Genomic DNA, 16,663 nt, shown 5'->3' on the forward strand with positions numbered 1-16,663 from the left:
AACAGCCACATGCTGCCCTTCCAACCTCATGGTTCCCTTTCAAGACTGATGACAAATAACCCTTGCAGCTGGCACAAAGCTGAAGGGAAACTGCAAAAATTATTACATGACCTTGGGATCAATCAATGATCTGAAAAACATGCTGGAAAAGAAATCATTAACTTTTTAGAGCTTTAACAATAGACTCTGACTCAGACTCTTCTGTCCTGACCTTCCTATTTGAACTTGAGTCTAGAGCAAGTAACCATCCCTTTCTCATTTCTGAAACTGGCTAACTTTTAACTTACTCCCCCCCTTCCTTCCTTCCTTCCTTCCTTCCTTCCTTCCTTCCTTCCTTCCTTCCTTCATCTCCTCCTTTCTCCCTTTCTTCCTTTTATTAAAGGAATTTTTTAAGGAGAAGTTTTAGATTCACAGAAGAGTTCAGAAGAAAGCATGCAGTTTCCTTATTCCTCCTGCATGTACACCAGCATCGCCTCCCCCATTTTCAACATCCCTCACCAATGTGATGCTTCTAGTGAACTGACGTTGATACATAACTGCCACCTAAAGTCCCTCTTATTTATATAAGGGTCCATTACTGGTGTTATATATTCTAGGAGTTTGGACAATTATGTAATGATGCCTATCCACCATTATAGAGTACAAAATTAAGCATACTCAAATGATTCAGCAATTACAAGGAACAAATTTAAAGTAGTAAATACCAAGTAAATTCTTATATAGAATATTTTCATTGCCCTAAACATCCTCTGTACTCCACTGTACATTGTACATTGTACTTCTTCCTGAGCCTCACAACCCCTAGCAACCCCTGGTCTTTTTTACTGTGTCTGTAATTTTACGTTTTCCAGAATGTCACTCAGATGGAATCATGTGGTATTAAGCGCTTTCTATTCGGCTTCTTTCACTTAATTACACACACTTAATATTCTTCCATGTCTTTTCATGAATAGATAGCTCATTTCCTCTTAGGGTTGAATAGTATTCCATGGTGCAGATACATCCCAGTAAATTTATACATTCTAGACCTACTAAAGGACACATTGGTTGCTTCTAAATGTTGGCAATTTTTCATAGAGCTGTTCTAAACATGCGCAGTCAGGTTTTTGTTTGTGCATACATTTTCAACTCATTTGGATAAATACCAGGGAACAGGATTGCTGTATTATAGGATAAGAATGTGTTTAATTTTGTAAGTAACTGGCAAAAACTGTTCCTAAAGTGGCTGGACCATTTTTTTTTTTTGTTCCCCCTAGCAATGAATGCAAGTCTCTGTTGCTCCATACTCTTCTGTCAGTGTCATTGAGCAACTTTAACATGTTTATTTGCCATCTACAGAATTTCTTTGCTAAGGCATCTCTCAAGGTCTTTCGTACATCAAATGGTCTTTTTTGGTACTACCCTTTATTTTGCTTCTAGGGTTTTCCCAAGGAGTCATTAGACTAGTATTAAAGGAAAAATTGGAGGAGTATCCAGAAAGACTTTCATATAACTATTATGTTCTGAGAAATCTTGTGCTTGTTACATGAAAAAAAATACAAACTCAGATAAGTTCTAAAATAGAGCTTTCTGACTTTTGAAAGTAGGAAAACATTTCTGTATCTAATATATGCCATAATATTTTATAAATAGTGATCCTCTGCAGGTAGTTCTTAAAAACATACTTTGAGACTACTAGCTGAAGAAGAATTTCAATTAAATAGAGCTTTCTAATAAATACAGGTCTTTACAACTAAAATTCTTAAAATGTAATGTAGTTTTAGAGCCCAGAACTGATTCTGTCACATTGATAGGGATCAATAGGTATAAACAATTGAATGAATTTTACAGATGGGGAAAATGCTAGGTGTACTAACTGAAAGTAGTATCCTTATTAGAGGAAATGCTATTTCTCATCCTTCTCAGGAAAACTACCTTATGTGTTGAACTATTACAATTTCTTCATTTACTCCTGAAACATTGCAATAATATAACTATATAAGCAATACGCTAAGTAAGTTTTGAAGTTGGCACAGTATTTCTTCAAACTAAGAGTTTTATTTGAAAATTTCAAAAGTACAAGTGAGGAGAAAATCAAAATATACACAAAACTTAAATATAAGTTTTAAAATCCAGGATACCCATTAAGGAAATCTGTTTTAATTAAAAAGTCTATGAATAAGGCATCTACTACTTTCATTACTTTTTTATGTACTAAAAGCTTGAAACAAGTTATTGGACCTAAAATCATAATGATTCCAATGCCAGAGTAAGGTTTGGGCTAAAATTTCATATGACATCCTGCTGCTTAATTTATTTCAATTGATTATTCAGATAATATATAAGAATGATATTTAAGCACACCTAATATTTTCTGTTAACAACAAACTTTAGAATTGGATGGATTATTTCTTTTTTGCCATAGACGTTAGTAGAATTCTACTATAATAAGGATAATTCTGATAACATTAGCTAACGTTAAATTAGGAAAGTGTTTTGTTATTCTACTCTCACTGTTTTTTATTTCTATTTCAGTATTTCTTTGTGTCCCTATCTTTAAAAAAAATAAAATAGGGAAAGGTGATAAAATTAAGAGAAATAATTATGATTAATTGCCCAAAAGTGATGGAAGATAAGAATTAAAATGGAAGACTGACGACAGTTCTTAAACAAGAACCCTTGGAATCTGAATTTTTAAGTACATAAATGCCTTGACATATTGGGTCTTTGCATAATACTGCTTTTAGCACTGGATTTCTCTCTGCATTCTCTGAAGAGATTCCTTGGTCCAGGTCTGAAGATCATGGAAGGGTAATCTGACAATATCAATTTACATTTAAGAATAGATCATGCAGGTACAATTTCTCAACACTCAGATTTTTTTATTCAGATTTAGTTTTAGAATCATTTTTTAAACAAGAAAAAATGTACTTTTTTGTATTTTAAATGTGTGCAAATGTAGAATTTAACGTGAGTGAAACCCAGAAAACTGCTGCCCTTTTGGTTTCAAGTCCTGCTAGTGTGTAAATATCTTCTTGTTTTAGTGTTATTCCCTGGCAGCAACCTAGAAGCAATTTCTTTGCGATTCAACTTTTTGGCTGGAGTGTGGAATATTGAGACTTACTACAAGGGCATTATCCTAAGAGTTGATAGCAAGCACTAAACCTAAACTTCTCTGGCAAATAAAAGCCTATAAAATTTAATAAAGTGTTGGTGTGCGAGGCAAGTGAAGTGGAAAATTCCCAGAATTGTACTGACTTAAGTGGGTTTCTGATTTGGATATGAAGTTGATGATTTGTCATTGATTTTTAAATCAGTGGTTACACAGCTAGATAGGCATAAATAATAGATTTGTCTTGGTTTGTTTCAGATATTAAAACTCTATCTCAAAAGTTACTCTCATAAAATATACTAATATCCTACTGTGAATATATATTTTATGATGCATATATGAATCTTCATGTTAAGCTTGAATATTTTAATAATTTAAAGACCACTTGGTACCATTAATTCAAATTAAATGATAATGCTAGAAGCCTAATGTCGCAAGCAGGAATCTTATAAGGTACAATTCTCCTCACATTATGTGTCATCCTTTCCAATGGTTGACAACTGAATGCTTTATCTTGGATATTTCCCAAAAGTCTTGCTGATCACAAAGGATTGGCATAAGAAAGTGTAGAAATTTGCAGTCATGTAAAATACAACCAGTCAGCGTGTTACCGGGCAAATAGTAAGTATTCCATACATATTAGCATTATTACTCTTACTACTACACAATAGCACCACTTTAAAGAAATCAGGAGATCAGCCCCTACTAACAGTAAGGAATATCAAATTCATAAATAAAGGACTACAATTGTGTAGGTATGATAAATGTTTGCAGATAAGTACATGTGTTCATTATTTCCCCTAAAAAAAAAAAGTTGATCTTCTATTGGATAATGTTACTTTGAAGTGATATATTTCATATATAATTTCTTAAAGATATATTTTGAACAACAGAGAGAAAAAAATAGACTTCATTGTTTTCAGTTTTCCTAGTAAATGTGCCCAATATCTAGCATGCAATGATGGTACTCTTAATTCAAATCACATTTTTCAATATACATTTCTTTCGATGAAGTTACTGTGATTGCAGTTATTGCTACAATTTTAACATTAAAATTTTACAAAGGAATGTAAGTTCAATGAGTTATATTCTACTAGACAATTAATTAAAGTGTGTGTCTATTCAGAACAATAGGTGAAGACAATTCCAGTTCGTGAAGATCATCTTGTAGGACAGACGACATAGCTCACATTATCCTTTCACTAGAATAAAGATGGAATAATGAGAGTTTTCAGGTCAATAGATTGGTACACATCAAAAGTTGAAAAGGTTTTTAACTAATCACTGTGAAATGTTAGGTTGTAACATTTACCCCCCAAAAGATATAATCCAAATTTTAAAATGGCAGTTGTGCTAAGAACCATGGTCCCCACAACTGACCTTGAATCTCGTGGATTTTAATGCAATTCCTTATAAATTTGCATAAAATATGATTTCTTGCTTGTTTAATTATCTCTTTTCCACAATATCTCAGTCTGTTCACTCACTGGTACTAACTTCCAAGGACCAATGTTACTAATTTTACTAAAATTAAGAATTTTTTTTTCTTTTTTTGGTACTATGGATTGAACCCAGGGGCAATTAACTACTGAGCCACATTCCCAAACTTTTTGATTTTTTTTTGAGGCAAGGTCTTGCTAAGCTCTTAGGCCTTACTAAGTTACTGAGGTTGGTCTCAAACTCAAACTCCTGCTTCACTCTCCTCAGGCACTGGGATAATAGGCATGTGGCACTGTGCCCAGTTAAAACTAAGAAATCTTACAGTTTTTTATATTTCTTCTATAAATAATCACTTCATCTTTCTTTTCTGGGATTTAAAACTTTTTTATAGAGATTTATAGTTATACATAGTAGTTGGGTTCATCCCAACAAACTCATATACGCATGGAAATTAACTTCAGTTCAAGATCCCTTCCCCTTTTCCTTCTTGTCCTCCCTCCCCCCTCTCATTCTCCTTCCTCTACTCTACTTGACTTCCTTTTGCTCATCTATTAATTTATACTTTAATGGTTCTTTGTATTACCCTATCCTTCCCTCCACCTTGCCTTTATTTTATCCTAGCTTTGGCTAGAATTGTGCTTTATAAACACCAAGGTAGCTATATCACTGTCCTATGCCAATTTTAGGTCTTTTGGGAAAATAACAAGGAGTGGAATAGCTGGGTCATATATAGTTTCCATCTCTAATTCTCTAAGAAATCTCCATGCTGTTTTCCAGAGTGGCTGTAATAGTCTGCAGTTCCACCAACAATGTACAAGTGTTCCTTTTCCCCCCAACAACCTCATCAGCATTTACTGTTTTTTGTATTCTTGCCATTGCCATTCTGACTGGAGTGAGATGAAACCTTAGTTGATTTGCATTTCACTGATTGCTAGAGATGTTGAACATTTTTTTCATATACTTGTGTTTCTTCTTTTGAGAAGTTTTTGTTTCATTCTTTTGCCATTTATTGATTTGTGTGTGTGTGTGTGTGTGTGTGTGTGTGTGTGTTAATATTCTGGATATTCATTCCCTATTGGAGTAGTAGCTGGCCAAGATTTTCTCCAATTCTGTAGGTTCACTTTTAATTGTTTTCTTTGCTGTACAGAAACTTTTTAGATTAGTCCTTTGATTTCCTTGTCTTGCCAGATCATTCTGTCTACTGTTTTGAGGACTATATTGAATAGGTATAGTGAGAGTGGACAGCCTTGTCTTGTCCCCGATTTTAGAGGAAATGTTTTAGTCTTTCTCCATTTAGTATGACATTGGCTTTGGGTTTGTCATAAATGGCCTTTGCAAAGTTGAGGTTCATTTGAGCCTGAGCTTCTTCAGCATTGCTAACATGAATGGGGGTTGGATTTATCAAAAGCATTTTCTGTATCTATTGAGATGATAATGTAGCTCTTTCAATTAATTCTGTTTAAGTGATGAATTACATTTATTGATTTACATATGTTGAATCAACCTGGCAATTCTAGAATGAAACCCACTTGATCATAGTGTATTACTTTCTCGTGTGTTTGTGAATGCAGGTTGCTAATATTTTATTAAAGAATTTTGCAACTATGTTATCAGGAATATTGTTCTGTAGTTTTCTTTCCTTAATGTATCTTTGTCTAGTTTTTGTATCAGGGTTATGCTTGTTTTGGCATCAGGATTATACTGGCTTCAAAAAATATATTTGGGAGTGTTCCCTTTCTTTCAATTTCATGGACTAATTTGAGAAGGACTGGTGTTAGTTCTTCTGTAAAGGTCTGGTAGAACTCAGCTGAGAATCCATAAAGTCTTAGGATTTTCTTTTGGGAAGTCTTTTAATTGCTATTTCAATTTCATTACTTAATACTGGCCTGTTTAGGTTTTCTATGGCTTCCCAATTCAATTTGGGCAGGTCATATGTGTCTAGCAATTTATCAATGTCTTCTAGATTTTGAAGTTTATTGGAGTATAAATTTTCAAAGCAGGTTTTGATAATCCTCTGGATCTCATAAGGGTCTATGATGGTGTCTACTTTTTTTCCCTCAGATCTTGTTTATTTGCTTCTTCTCACTCTTTCTTTTAGTAAGTTTGGCCGTAAGTGTGTCAATCTTTATCTTCTGTATTATTTCATTTTTCTCAATTTTATTGATTTTTGGCTCTGATCTTAATCATTTCCTATTTTCTACAGGTTTGTGGGTGAGTTTATTCTTTTGCTAACTCCCTCTGATGGAGCATAAGCTTATTTATTTGGGATCTCTCTAGTTTTTTAGTGTAGACACTCACGCTATAAATTTTCCTCTTAGAACTGCTTTCATCTGTCCCAGATATTTTGATATTGCATCTCCATCCTTGTTTACTTCTTAGAATGTCATGATTTATATTCTCATTTCTTCTTTTATTCATTCTCCATATGTTTTTGTGGTTTCTATTATTTTTCTTGAAATTGATTTCTAACTTCATTCCATTATAATGTAATAGGATACATGGGATTACGTTGATCTTTTTGTATTTGATAATATTTATTTTGTGGTCTAGAATATTATAGACCACAGAAGGTAAATTCATCTGTTTTGGGTAAAATATTCTGTAGATGTCTATGAGGTCCATTTGATTTATAGTGTTGCTTAGGTTGGAGATATCTTTATTAATTTTTTTGTTTTGATGACCTGGCTATTGGTGATAAGGTTGTATTGAAATCCCCCAATATTATTGTGATGGGGTCTATGTGGTATTTAATGTTAAGGAATATTTTTCCATGTAATTATGTGCATTGACATTTGGGGAATAAATGTTTATTATCATTATATCTTCTTGTTGAATTGTTCCCTTTACTAGGATGTAGTGGCCTTCTTCATCTTTTCTGATTAATTTTTGCTTGAAATATGCTTCATCAGATATGAGAATAGCTGCTCCTGCTTGTTTTATTGGACCATATTCCTGTAATATTTTTTTTGCCATTATTTTACCTTCTCTTATAAAGGATATATGGTTGGATCTTGTTTTTTGATTTATCCTGCTAATCTGTGTCTTAATTTGGGAGTTGAGATTGTTAATATTACTGTTAATATGGATATATGTTTGTAGTTTTTGCCACTTTTTTTTTCCTTTATGTTCCCCTGTCTTGATTCTCACTTAGTGAATTATTCTTCTATTGAACTTTCTCTTGTTTGGGAGCTTTGGAATTACTTTTTAGTTCCCCTGTGTACAGATTACCTTTATTGTACTCTTTGTAGTGCTGGGTTGGTGCTCATGAATTTTTAAAGTTCATTCTTGTTGTGGAAAGTTTTTATTTCCCCCTTGAATTTGAAAGTGAGGTCCATTGGGTATAAAAAGCTTGGCTGGCAGTTGTTTTGTTTTAGAGTGTGGAATATGTCACTCCAGGCCCTCCTTGGTTTTAGGGTCTGAGCTGATACATCAGAAGTGAACCTTATTGGTTTGCCTCCAAATGTAACCTTGTATTTCTCTCTCGCAGCTTTTAATATTCTTTTCTTATTTTCTTAGTTTCTATGTTAAGCATTTTGATTATGATATATCTTGGCAAGCTTGTTATTTGACTAGGTCTATTTGGAGTTCTTTAAGCCTCCTGTATGTGGATATCTATCATTTCTAATATGAAAAAAAGTTTTCTGTAATTATCTCTTCGAAATATTCTTTATGCTTTTAGTATGTATCTCCATGTTCTCTTCTATTCCAATGAGTCTCAGATTTGGTCTTTTAAAGATCTCCCAGAATTCTTGTATATTCTGGTCCTGTTCTACAATTTTTCGCTTTATTGCCTTCTGTATACTCAAGAAGTTCTCTCTTCAAGGGCTGAAGTTTTGTTTCTGTACAGTTTAATCTGTTACTGATGCCTTCAATTGAGTTTTTAATTTGATCAATTGTGTCTTTCATTTCTACGAATTCTGCTTGCTTTCTTTCCACTTTTTCTATTTCTTTATTAAAGTGTTCTTTCATCTCCTCTCATTGCCCTCTTAATTTCTTCCTTAGATATTTTTGAACATCTTAATAATCAATTTTTTTTCTAATATTTCTCTGGGCTTTCATCCACTTCACTATCATTGGGATTCTTTGTTTGGAGATTGTGAATTTTGGAGGGAGATTTCTTTGTCTATTTTCTCACATTTTCAGAGTTCTTGAACTTATGTTGTGTATCATTTGAGGTGTATTCCCCTACATTTTTTTGCAAGTCCTTTTGTATGTACTTATTTGTTATGGGACTTCCTTCTGCTGTTGATTTATGCATAGATGCCAAGCTATCAAGGACCTGAGTTCCCTGTTTGATTATTCCTCCTTGGGTCCTTGTTGTCAGTTTGGGGCTTTTGTCTCCATACTTCTTTGTGTTGGAGTAATGTCAGAGAATACATAGTTCAACAGCACAGTGTCTAACCTGTAAATTTTTAATGTCTCCATAGGGTCCCAGTATCTCACAGAATGAGGCGAAATAAACAATAGTAACAACTGCTGCAAGCAATAAACAATACACAGTGTTAAAGTAAATGCCTAGTTCCTACTATGACATCTTCAACATTAAGTGCCACCAATAAAGAGGAATGGTGAGTCCAGCAATTGTTAACAGTAAGAATAATAACCATGAACTAGATCTCGCTTTAAAGCAAGCAGCATATGTCAAGTATATCATCCACAGTAGTAATGATTGTATTGGCATTAATGGTGGAGGCAGGAGTTATATAGGACAATTAGTTCTGAAAGATGGTAAAAATACAGCTATTGGGGGTAAAGGAAGTATGTAATGAAGTTAGAAATGATTTTACAATTTAAAAAAGTGAACAGAGAGAATGCAGAAGAGATGTAGCAAATGATGTTTACATGGAAGTTGGAGGAATAGGTATTGGAAGAGAGGGAGTGAGAGCAATAGAATTCAGTCATTAGCAGGAAAAGATAAGAAAGAGAAACAATAGAAATAAACAAATGAAAATAATACAAAACCAAACCAAAATATATAACCCAAAAAATCTGAACCCTCACAACACAATGCTAGGAAAAAATAATTACATTTAAAAATGCTAAAAATAAGAGAAAAAGAAACAAGTACATGTATATATGTCCCTGAAATAATCAACACAGCCAAAATTCTCTCCTTTCTCTCTCTCTCTCTCTCTCTCTCTCTCTCTCTCTCTCTCTCTCTCTTCTCTCTCTCTCTCTCTCTCTCTCTCTCTCTCTCTCTCACACACACACACACACACACTCGCACAGAAGAAAAAATAAAGTAAGTTAAAAAAATTAATTCAAAATTTTGGTGAAGAATGAAGGAAACTTCTCCACTGAGGTGGTCAAAATACTTGACCAGATTTGGTGGTCACTGTCTAAGTCAAAAAGTCTTTCTAATTCTCCTTGAGTTATGTACTTAATGAGAGCAAGGGATGGAGGTTGTCAACTTCTTCCTGTTTTTGTACTGCTCCCTGAGCTGCTAATTGCAGTAGCCTAAGTTTGAACTTGTTTGATATTAGATTCAGCTTCCTTTCTTATCAGTATGAAGTGGGATGGGATAGGAAGTACTGTCAGTTGGAATTTTGTTCATTCAGATCAGTTCAGTACAAGGGGAGCTCTAGCAGGTAGGGCTTAGATATGTAATTAAGACTCATGGGCTTTGTTGGTACTGTCTCCTCTGAAGAGAGTAGATCAGCCCACCCCTAGGGCTTGGCAGTGGTAGATCTCTGATGCAGGTCTGTTTCTCAGTAGCATCTCAAGAATTCTAATTGTGGGGCAGGGGGGCCAATTCTCCACTCACTGCTGCCCACAAGCTTGGCCTTCCCAGGCTGGGTCCCCAGTGTATTCACCCTGCCCACTCAGAGTCATGGCCTGCTTCAGCTGGTCACATGAGCTTTCAGACTCAAAGCAGATGCTAGTGGAGCTCCCCTTCACACTTCCAACTGAAATCTCCCTGGGTTCAGTCTTCCTGTGTCTGTTTTGTTCCTGTTCTGTCAGGTCCTGCCTAGGTCCCCTGATAGGCACCAGCTGGGACAGTGAGTTGTGCTTTTTGTTTTCTTCTGATCTCCTGGGTCCCATGGTCAGGGACAGTGCACTTGTCCCAAGATGACTCTATTTCTTGTTTCTTTAGGGGACTTGTCTTAGATGGATATCAGAATCATTAATCTATTATTAAAATATATAAATCAGAAGAACTCTGCTTAGGTAAGGTAGCTTTCAAAATGGGTGAGACTTCTGGTATTTCCATACTAAAATGGTAAAAACATGTCATTATGCTAAGGTAAAAGAAGAAACTCTACTGAAAAGGAAATACGTCATTATTTAGAATTCTCACTAAATAGTATTAAAACTAATCTAAAACTGGGAGCAAAAGTATACAAATACCCACAGTATAGACAGCAAATAATATGATCTAAAACGTGTTTTATAGGCCATTCTCTATGTGTGCCATTTTAGTAGGGGCACTTTATCCATGTCATCGTTATATATCTCTCTGACAGTTGGTGGAATCCATTAAAAAACTAATAACTTTCAGAATGAAATGTTAAGGAAAACTTGGTGCTCTCATTTGGACAACTATGTGGTCTCTAAGTAAAGTTACCAGGAAAATGGAATGGCTTATTAACATTGATAGAAATGATAGCCGGGAGTCTGATGGTGAAATTTAATTCATTAGTACCAGACTTTAAAATTCGTCAAACACATGATGTTTTAAATTGCATGATTCAGACACTTCATTTATCAGAGCACACTGCTTCCTGTCTCTGTATGTCTCAGAAATAAAGAGCAGTTTGTCAGTATACAATCCTAAAACCTGCTACTTAATTGGACCCTAAATAACCTGACCCAACTGTACCCTATAACATGAACATAAAAGCTAAATCCAAAGATAGACTTTCCTTTGCTATGGCATGCTTGAGTAATTGGTCTAATCAGGCTCTTGGACAGTGATCCTATTTCTGAGCCATGGTTTCTTTTATTGAGCACATAAAGTCTTCTTTAAGCATATGACCTTAAATGTATGGCTGATTTCCTTAGCACCTGCTAGGAATTAAGGGATTACATCTAACTAAGGTCAGATTGGGTGAAAAGAATCTACATTGGCTAAACAATTTCATTATGGATATTTGCTGCTTCAGTACAAGGGAAATACAAGTACTGTAGACACCAAATGAGTTCCAAGTATAGATAGCAGCCAGAGTAAATTTCATTTTCAAAATGAAAGTCGGGGCATTTTAGTCCTGTACTCAAAACCCTGCCTATCTGAACACAAGATGGTATCCTAGATTAGATCATAATCTAGAGAACAATAAAAGAACATTAGTGGAAAAACTGAAAAACATAAATGATGTCCAGTTTACCCATTAGCATTACATCAGTGTCCTTTCCTTCCTTTTGAATAATTTATTATGGTTATGCAAGACATTAACATTAGAAGAAGTCAGGTGACAGGTGTATAGGACCTCTATAGTATCTCAGCAACTTTTATATATATTAGAAGAATAAAAAAAAACTTCAAAGTAAAAAGTCTATTCAGAACCAAACGAACCACCATTTGGTTCCCACATCACTCCAAAAGCTGAAGCCCTACAGTGTCCTCCAAGGCCCTCCATGTTCTCTGATCTCAACTTCTGTTAAACTCCCCATGCCTAGCCCTCTCCAGCCTCACTGGCCTCCTCTCCATCTCCCCAGTATACCAGGTGTGATCCCATCCCAGCATTTCCCCCTGGGTACACAGAAGGCCTACCCTCTCAATCCTTCTCAGGCTTTTTTATAAGACCTCAGGGAGAGCACTGGGGCCTTGCCCATTTTCCCTGCTAGAAAGTTCACTCCAGTGATCAGGGACTTTGTATTTTTTTTTTTTTTACTTTGATTTATTCTCTGTGTCTATAATAGTGCTTAAAATATTGTGGACCCTTAACCAAGACTTTCTGAATGAATCAATGGATAAATGAAAATAGAAAAAAAAAGAAAACATGGAAGGTAGATGTATCTTATAATGTCTTAGGGACACTGAATTCTTAAAATTTATAACCATTTAATGTCATAAAATATAAATTTTTAATAAAGAAAATTCCTCTTTTCACTATTCCATCACCCAACATGTTATTTCTTCAAGGATTTATAATTGTTGTTATTTTTTTTTAATTTTTTTTTCATTGTTGATGGACTTTTGTTTTCACTTATTTGTATGCGGTGCTGAGTCAAACCCAGTGCCTCACACATGCTAGGCAAGTGCGCTACCGCTGAGCCACAACCCCAACTCTTATAAATTGTTGTTATTGATAACAAAAATGGAAGCAGAAATTAGAGCTTAATTTCTAAATCGTGGACAGTTTCCTATAAGAGTAATTTTTTTCCCTCATACTAATTAATTGATGTTATAATCTTTGCCAGTGTAGTACAGAAAAAAAATTTTAACCTTTGCCCCAAACTTTTACTTGTTTTCATCATACCTATAAATACTTCCTCCTTTTGTCTCCTTTTAACTATATCCACCATTCCTCCTTGATTCTGTCTGTAGCCATTGACTTCACAAGCAAAAGTTTATTTGGATTTCCAGTTAAGACAAACATTTCAGCGTGGACTAAACAATGAGATCCCAGAGAAGTAACAGAGTGCTTTATATATATGTGTATATATATATTCCTTGACACTCCACCCTAATCCCTACATACTGATATTATAGATCTTAGCACAAAGACATTCCAAATCTAGCCCTAATTTTTCAAAGCTATTTCTTTTTCTTTTTCTTTTTTTTTACTTCCTATGAAATTTTATTATAAAATTGAAATTATAAATAATGGGTGAATAACAATAATTTCAGAATTATAAAATTATAACTGAAAAAGAAGCATTATTTTAATATCTAATATTGTAAATATTATTGATTATGTTTATTCTTATAACTGTCATTATCTTTCAGAGGGAATAAAAACTATTTAATATTCAGTTTTTCATTTCTTTTTATTCTAATTTGTTGCATATGACTGCAGAATACATTTACAATTCATATTACATATACAATTCATATTACACATATAGAGCACAAATTTTCATATCTCTGGTTGTATACAAAGTATATTCACACCATTTGTGTCTTCATACCCGTACTTAGGGTAATGACATCCATTTCATTCCACCATCTTTTCCATCCCATACCTCCTCCCTTCCACTGCCACCCCTTTGCCCTATCTAGAGTTCATCTAATCCTCCCATGCTCCCTCTCCCAACCCCACTATGAACCAGCCTCATTACCTCAGAGAAAACATTCAGCATTTGGTTTCTTGAGATTGGCTAACTTCAATTAGCATTATACTCTCCAACTCCATCCATTTACCTGCAAATGCCATGATTTTATTCTCTTTTATTGCTGAGTAATGTTCCATTATGTAAAAATTTGCACATCAGAAAAACATTTATTATTTTAAAAGGATACATATCCATGATAAAATCACAAATTTTATCCAGATCCTACATGAACAAATGTTAAATGCATCATAATGGGAATGATGGGCTTCACTCTATCAAACCAGAGGAGTGGGTGTTACCACAACCCCCTCAGAAAAGTCCACAAATAAATGTCTAAATGTAAATGTTATAATACTCTGTACTTGTTTATTCTATAAAGAAAAACAAAACCTTTTACTTTCCTTCTTTGCCATCACCCCTAGTGATAACACTTATCACATTATCTATTTATTTATGGAAACTCACAGCTCTGATGCAGACACTCTCATGTACATTATCTCTGCAAAGAGATATTTTGGAAGTCCTGTCCCTAAGGCAGACCACCTTTAATTTTCCACTCTTTGACTTTATCTTGTGCTTTTTACGTTTCCTCAGTAATTCCTCATGGAGGTGTCATTTGTCTGTTGTTCTCCACTCTCTAGGATATGACTCACCCCAGCCAGGAAACTTGGAACACATTTAGAACTGCCAGGTGTTTTCTTAGATTGTTCTACCCAATCTTGGACATCCTTTCCCTCTTAGCAATATTATTTTACACTTTTTAGTGCCAATATTATTCTTGATATGGAAGGGAAATTAGGGGGCTAACTAAAAAGACATTTTAGAAGTAAAAAACCAAAAGCAGCAGGTTTTAGAAACAAATTATTTTCAAATATTCAGGGAAGCATGGAGCTGGAGACAGATTCCAGGATTTTAGTTAGGGTGGCATAATAGAGTTCTCCAGAGAAACACAATATATGAGTGGATGGATGAGTAGATGATTGATTAGATAGATAGATAGATAGATAGATAGATAGATAGATAGACTGATAAAGACAGATTTACCATAAGGAATTGATTCACATGATTTCAGAGACAGAGAAGTCCCCAAATCTGCAGTCAAGTAGTCAGAGATCTAGAAAAACTGATGATATAGTTACAGTTGAAGAACCAATCTTAAGAACCTGGAGAGGGTCTGGGGATGTGGCTCAAGTGGTAGCGCACTTGTCTAGCATGCGTGAGGCACTGGGTTCGATTCTCAGCACCACATAAAAATAAAGTAGAGATATTGTGTCCACCTAAAACTAAAAAATAAAATATTAAAAAAAAGAACCAGGAGAGCCAATAATCTATGTTCCAGTCCAAGAATAAGTCCAAAGGCAGAAAACTGAGGTTTCATCTCAAAAACAGTCAGGAGTAGAGAGCAAATTCTCCCTTGCTCAACTTTCTTGTTCTATATAGGCTTTCAACAGATTGGATGAGGCCCCACCCACACCAATAGGGCAAACTAGCTTATTCAGTCTAAAGACTAAAATATTAATCTCATCCAGAGACACCCTCACTGACACACCCAGAATAATGTTTACCCAAATATCTTGACACCACATGTCACAGTTAAGTTGGCACATAAAATTATCATAGGCAGTTAGATGAATCATGGTGTTTTCATAAGCACGAGAAGAAAGATTTGACTTCTGTACATGTGCAATGTGAGGCTGTCATGAAATATTCTATTGGAAATATTGACCGGAACCCAGGAAAGACTTTGAGATTCTAGATTTAAATTTGGTGAGAACTAAAGTCATAAATGTATGAAATTTCCCTGGGAAAGCACATAGATTCCTTAGTTCCATTATTTATTGGACATTTATTTTATTAAGGATAAATAGTAATGGGGAGAATGATAGCTTAAAAAAATAAAGAATTCTTTTCACAAAGAAAATTGAATTCTAGGGATGGAAAGATACTAGATTAAAAACAAATATACAAACAAAAATTTCTATCAAAAGTATAAGTACAAAGAAATTTGTAGCAATCTGTAAGGAGATAAAACAAGGGAATCAGGAATGATTGGGAAAAGCTTTCTGGGAGGGTGAAATTTGCACAAAAACCTGAAGTTCATGTAGATAGGCTGAGCAAAAGGAACATAGCAACAGAGAAAATGAAATTCCTCTTTATGTCTGCAACATTGCAAAAAAGAGGAAAAGTGTCCATAAACAAGGCTGTAAAAGTATTGAAGGGCAAGATCAGATCACATAGGACCTTCTAGTTAATGAGAAGGTTTAGTACATTAAATTATTGGTCACAGTCCCTCACTCACCTGCAGTAATGCTATGCATCCCTCCATCACCATGTCTTCATGGTAGGTGTAGGATTTTGAACTTTGATCATCTTTGGAAGGTGAACTGTTGGTAGATTTAGTGTAAGCAGAAGTTGGAAATGGCACATATATATAATTTGGCTTGCCCTCTTGAATTTTTGCTACTACCATGAAAAGACCATGCCTCAGCCAAGCTACTGGTCAATGGGAAAGGAGAGAAATGAAACAGACCTAGAACCAACCTGCATTTGGAACTAAACTCTGTGGGTAAGGCAGGACTTTCATCCAACTTGTAGACATGACAATAGAATTAACTTTTGTTGTTCTATATGGCTGAGCATTGGGGTTTTTTTACTACAAAAAAAAAGGAGGAGGAAGAAGATGAGGAGGAGGAAGAAGAGGATGAGGAGGAAGAAGAAGAAGAAAGAGCAGGGATGACTAAAAAGTGTTGAAGAAACCAGAATTAGGGAAATTTTCAAAATTTCAATTAAAAAATGGTCATATTCCACAGACAGATCATGTAGGAAGCAAAGTAAAAATAAACCACTGGTTTCTTAAATTGGGTGTCTATTTTTCTATTGACCTTTGTCAAAGAAGCTTCAGTTCATTTGATCACC

The sequence above is a fragment of the Urocitellus parryii genome, chromosome 6 (assembly GCF_045843805.1).
Source record: "Urocitellus parryii isolate mUroPar1 chromosome 6, mUroPar1.hap1, whole genome shotgun sequence".
NCBI classification, from domain to species: Eukaryota; Metazoa; Chordata; class Mammalia; order Rodentia; family Sciuridae; genus Urocitellus; species Urocitellus parryii.